We start from the raw sequence: 6,041 nt of genomic DNA, 5'->3' as shown, positions 1-6,041 counted from the left end.
TGTGCCCACACCAAAAGAACTGCTGTGCTCTGCAGTGCCCAGTTAGCATAAAACTGAAATGGGACTTTCAATGATCAAACCATATGCTTGAAGCATTCTGATAATACTTTAAAGTTTTAATGTACAACAACAAAATATTAGATCAAGAGAAAACGACGTCTTACTAAGTCACCCTTTTCTCCTCCATCTCCTTCTGCTCCAGGGACACCCTGTATCAAAAAAAAAGACATGTTGTCAAGTCTTCAGATTTAGTCAACATAATGTACTGCAATGTTTTGTAGGGTCACTTGAAAGTACCATGATCTGTAACATAACCTACCTGTTCACCCTTAGGTCCTGGTTCACCCACTGAACCCTAAAAGGTTGAAGATTTAAAAGAGAAAACATTTGAGAATTTGAAACCGTAGGATCAGAAGCATTATCTTCAATTCTCCCTACCATCTAACAGCAACGGAAAAGCCATTTGAAGCTGCAAATTTTTAAGAATGACAATGAAAGCAGTTAAATCTTGCTATATAATTAAGGTGACAGACTGAAGGCAAGTGATAGCATGGAACATATAATCCACTGCTGCACTGGATGACACATATTCTGACTGTCAAACAGCAGATCATCCCTTTACATGGCAGATGTTCTTGAAGGAGCTACAACTCTGCTCTGCAAATTGGTTAGATGTTATAAGGAAAAAAAAAATCCAGAGGGTGTATCACTCTTTCCAGCCCTATTAAGTATTCTGTATTGCTGTAGGCCATACCAGCCCTGCTAACAGGGGCGGGGATAAGCACACTGAGACATCCACAAGTTCAGCCACAATCTTCCCTTGCTTGCTGTTTAATTCCCAATGTTTTTTTAGCAGAACTGTCTCTAGAATTTTGATCGTTATAGTCAAAGCTGAATGGCTTGCATCTTCAAGTTGATATTGCTTTTTAAAAAGAAAAAAAAAAAACCACAACATCATTGTGTTTCATCTTAGACTCCTGGAACAAAACACACCTGCATGGACAGGCAGGAAACGAAGAGGAATAAATTAGTGACCTGATTAATTTCAAATACATGTAATTTGTTCCTACAGTAAAAGTATTGAATTTGTAGAACAGTGTGTTATTTAAGAAAATCTTAGTATTTCTGTTCTATAAGAAAACCGAGCATGACATCCCTAAATGTTCTTTGTAGTCTGTGCACATTCAAACCTATACAGTCCAAAAGAACTATAACTATGTACAAAAAAATGTTTTCTAAAGCAGATGGCAATACAGCATTTTGTCTCCCGTTTCAGAGATCCACTTAATTCACATAAAATATAGGCACACAAACCAGTGTAGCATCTACAATTCAATGAATTCAGGTTTGTTTTCATGTTCCTGAGGACGAAGAGCCAATACTAAATTATCTACAAAGCTAAACAGTGGAAATCACAGACCTATTTAATATTCTGACTTTGTCGAACAACACTGAAACTATTTTGTCTGAAATGTTCTCAAAATCATGCCTTATCAGGGTTTTCCAATTGCCTCCACAAAAAAAAAAACACCATTGATTTCCAATCTAACATCATTTTGGGGGTTCTTTTTCTCCACTTACTCTTCTTTAGAGCAACAAAACTGCCAGCAGATAAGGTTGAGACACTTGAAGCTTCTGCTTTTGTGAAACTTGGCCTGTAATATTTGTACTAGCAAATACAAAAATCACAGCCAAAACTATCTGAATCTATTCTACACTGACTTCCAAAATTTCAATAGACAACAGGATAAGATGTCAAAATATGAAAATATCCACTGGTTTTTTTTTACATACTCCTTCTCTATTTGTAAAAAACCCTATCACACCATGTCCAGGAAGTGTTTGTGAAACTGCCAGTCAGCATTAACCAAAACTGTACCAGAGGCTACACCAAGTGTTTAACAGGATAGAGGATGGTGTTCCAGTGCCAAGGTCTGTGTTTTCGTCTGGTGCTGTTAAATTTACTAAAATAGACAGAACCAGAATGTCTGAAAACAATTCAAAATAAGTAAGTGGTGAACGCTGGGGTTTGGCCGTTACCCTTAAGATATCTGCACAAGTGCTCTGTAAGATTCACTAAGGCATGATCCACTGTTGAAATCACTTTGTATTGCCACCTCTGCTAAAATATGTCAGGTGTGTGACCTAACCAGTGGAGGTCTGGTTCAGGCTCTGAAGGGAGGTCAAGGCCTAGGCCATAACCAGGCCAAGAATTTCTCTACTTTGAACCTGTTCTCTGACAACCCAGGGGGGAACAGGTTGTCACAGTGAACACTTACCCATACAGGCTGGGAAACTGGAACGCCAGCTGCGTGGCTGCCATGTGAATAGCAGGTAGTTCTTCCAAGACTCACTTGTTAAGCAACAAAGCAAATTGTGGGTACAGGGATTTGTGTGCCTTTTTCGCTGCACATAATTTGACCACGAGCCAATCACTTTATTCCATAAATATGACAGCCTAGTGAGCCTTCTTTGAGCCCTCCCCGCTAAGCAGCTGGCTGCATGGTGGTGATCTCCCCTTGACCGGGAGACAAGGCTGACATCCATTACCAACCAATGTTTGGTAAGTGACAGACAAGATGCATAGCCTTGAGTTAGAGTGCACCAATATCTTGTATTCATAACTTCAGTTTTGTGTTGGTAGCTCTGAATCCTTATTATATGCCCTGCAGTAAGTAACGGAGTGAACCCTGTCATCAAATTACGGTAAGCCTCACTTTTACAACATCGTAATTCAATAAAACCAGGTCACTTCAGTTTGGAACTTCGTGATAGCAGTGGTTGACCCAAAGACTAGGGCTAACAGACTACAGAGATAGCTATTCCCAAACCTTGACAACATTTGGCTCTGTATATGACAGATGCAAGTTGAACAGAGTAGCGCAATGGCAGGGTGGCACAATGCTCACTGGGCTTGTGACTTGGAATAGCCACTGCAGATCAGATCAGGGCTACTGGCAAAGGTGCAGGCTTGTTAAGGCTGCACTAGAAAATTCACTCCTGCCTCTCTGCCACTGAAGGAGACAAAAAATGAATCAAGGATACAAGTGGACAGTTGTCTCCAAACAGGAAAGCTAAAAAGCAACCATGGAATGATATAACTGCTAGCATAGCTTCTTGGGCTTTATTTGCAAAGCGTGTTAAACCGACCCTAGGATTTAAAAATAGCTCCAGGCGTAAGATGCTGTCATCTGCCACTTAGACAAACAGAAACCTCCAGCTGTATCCTGAAGTTCACTGGGTCTGGTTACAGCATTTACATTCTGCTCTTATTCTGGAGGTCCAGGCCCTTTATGCCAGTAAATGAGGAAAATCAGGCATCTTTGGAGGGGGACTGTCAGCACTGTAATGATTTATTTTCCTTCCAGAATTGCTGTCAATCATCCTCTGGACAACTCTAAGGTATGAATCATCACCAAACTAATAAAAAGAGACTGTTTATGTCAATACTTACATTTGACTAGAAACATATGTTCCTGATATCAGCATTAAAAAAAAAACAACCCCCAACACGTGAAAAAATACCTGAAGAACAACAACAAAGACTTAGAAACCACCCTACAATGTATACTGGGAGCATCCCAGGGGCAGGATTCCTCTGTTCAGCTGAAGATAGCAGTGATACCTATGTTTGACTAACAGTTCTCTACTTCCTTGATTCTCAGTGGAATGTAAAAGGCACTTCACTGAGTGCACTACAGAAGTAGCTACCTCAAGTAAGAAGGAAAAAACACAGTGTAAAACTGATTATTTCTGTAACAAAGATATCCGAAGTTTGGTGAGTGAATTCCATCCTCAGTAGCCTCCCATAGGCAAGAGAAGATAAGCAACATTTTTTTTGTTTTATATACTGTCTTCACTGACATTTATTCAGCAAAGAATAAGAATCTTCTGCAGGCATGTGAGATCTCCAGGGCCCACCTCTTCCCTCCTAACAAAATACTAGAAGAGATACTTATATCCTGCAATTGTCCATGTATGCATAAGCGTCTCAATAGCTGTATCAGCCTATGCATTTCCATAGTAGGTCCTAAGAAATATGGAATAGGCATTGTATCTACTGTAGACTAGGCTTGAAGTTCCAAAGCTCTTTAGTGACCAGAGACCCTGACTTAAAATTTCAGATCTGGCTGAGTCAACGATTTGCAATATGATTTTGGGTTTTAAATGATTCAAGTTCCAAAAAAAAAATGAAATATTTAAGGCAGGAATCTTATTTCAGTCCCTTAAGTAACACTGTCAAGATTTTTCCTGGATATTTTATGAGCTACAAGTAGTTAATGGCTACCTGGAGAACTGCTTTCATGTAGCTAACAGATCTACATATAAACCAAGAAATCAGACATTAATTCACGCAAAGACTGAAAACAATGCTCAAATTATTGTATCTGCAGTGTGTATGTATGAATGCATTTCTTACCCGGTCACCCTTACCACCAGGTAGGCCTGGAGGACCTGGCAGTCCAGGAAGTCCAATATCACCCTGGGGACCCTGTGAAAATAAATCAGAGATGTAAACTTACCCAAGCTGGTTTAGAATGAACAACTAAGGGTCATACCCTGACAAGCAGACAGGGCAGAATCTTATTCCCAGAACAGTTGTAACTTGATGAAGGAGAATTACCTGATGGAAATAAAGCTGATCCAAAATACAGATTTTAAATAGTGTCCTATTATGATTTTTATTCAGATAAACACAACAGAAATGGCTTACAGGGCTCTGCAACCTCCAAGTCCCTGGACTACAGTCTGGTTCTCTTAAAAATGCTTCCTAAGATTTTGCACTCTGATTTGCACATTCCTCTGTAACAGCAGGCTCTTTCAGCCAGAAGCTCCCCAGCTATGCTGCTGACTGTTGCTGTGTAAATACTGCTGGAGCCTTGGTAAAAGGTGGCATTCATAACCTGCTCCATTCATTAGCTTCACGTAACTGTTAGCAGAAAGCCAGTCTTTCACTGCTCCTGTTCCCCAAGTACACGGAGCCCACACAGGAGTGTGCAACCCAACTTCTCACGCTAAAACATCCTTTTTTTTTAAAGAAAAAGTCCCACATAACTCCATATACTTTAAAACAGCATTTTCTAATATTAGCACAGTCACATGAGGACAGAAAAAGAAGCTCAATAATCACTCATTTCAACATCTTCCATTCCATGAATGCATAAATGGATAAGCGTTGTTCCAAATGATACCACAGCTCCTTGAAAGCAAACATGAGCACTGAATATGGAAATAAACTGCTTACCCATTTCCCTGGTAAACCTGGAGGGCCCGCAGGACCTGGCTCCCCTCTGCTACCCTTATGGGAAATAGAAGGACATGGTTACTTCCTGAATTTTTTCCTGTGAACAGGAAATAAATTATGATTTTTTTTTTAATTTTTAGTGAATTACACTACTTAGCAGTTGGCTTTAATTAAGACGGCTGTTTATTAGTGTAAAATATATCACGTGCGTTAAAAACCATGAAACTTCCTGAGAAACATAAACATTTTTAGTTAACAATGGCATCCAATACTTAGTTGGCATTAAATGCTTCAACTAATTCATTCTGCTGAGTGATTATGCACAATCAAGTCCACTTCATGGGATCGCACCTGAGCGTTACCTGTCATGAACACATTTACTTCACTGAGACAACTCTGATGCGCTTTGCATAGCTTTCAGCTTTTGCTTGGTTTCATCAACTGAACTCCCACATGACCACACACTTAGAAACCCGTGATTCCACATGAAGAATGGACAAATGTGAAAGGTGCAGAAGTCACGCTTAACAAACTCATTCAGGTTAAAAAAAAAAAAAAAATCTAGATGTTATAGGGAAGGGCAACCTTCAAAAATCTCCATTCATAATAGTACTAAGTATAGAGGACTTGGGGGTGCTAGTGGAGAGAAAGTCAATCGTATCCTGGGCTGCATCAAGATAAACATGGCCAGCAGGTCAAGGGAGGTGATTCTGTCCCTCTGCTCTGCTGAGACCCCATCTGCAGTGCTGTGTTCAGTTCTGGGGCCCCCAGCATAAGAAGGACATGGACCCGATGG

At 40.1% G+C, this 6,041-nt stretch overlaps 1 protein-coding gene across 1 annotated transcript in view; it reads right to left on the bottom strand.

The window, feature by feature from the left end:
* The window catches only part of LOC104280057 (collagen alpha-1(IX) chain-like), a gene marked incomplete at its 5' end in the record, with an annotated part of 47,334 nt that overhangs the window by 11,066 nt on the left and 30,227 nt on the right, over positions 1-6,041 (bottom strand). The window contains 4 exons of the mRNA XM_009877591.1: positions 165-209; positions 320-355; positions 4,421-4,492; positions 5,246-5,299. The remainder of the gene's footprint in view (positions 1-164; positions 210-319; positions 356-4,420; positions 4,493-5,245; positions 5,300-6,041) is intronic.

This window comes from Apaloderma vittatum, unplaced genomic scaffold, assembly GCF_000703405.1.
Source record: "Apaloderma vittatum isolate BGI_N311 unplaced genomic scaffold, ASM70340v1 scaffold6741, whole genome shotgun sequence".
In the NCBI taxonomy this organism is placed as follows: domain Eukaryota; kingdom Metazoa; phylum Chordata; class Aves; order Trogoniformes; family Trogonidae; genus Apaloderma; species Apaloderma vittatum.
The sequence above is the reverse complement of the archived record's forward strand: the minus strand, read 5'-3'. Positions and strand labels throughout refer to the sequence as shown.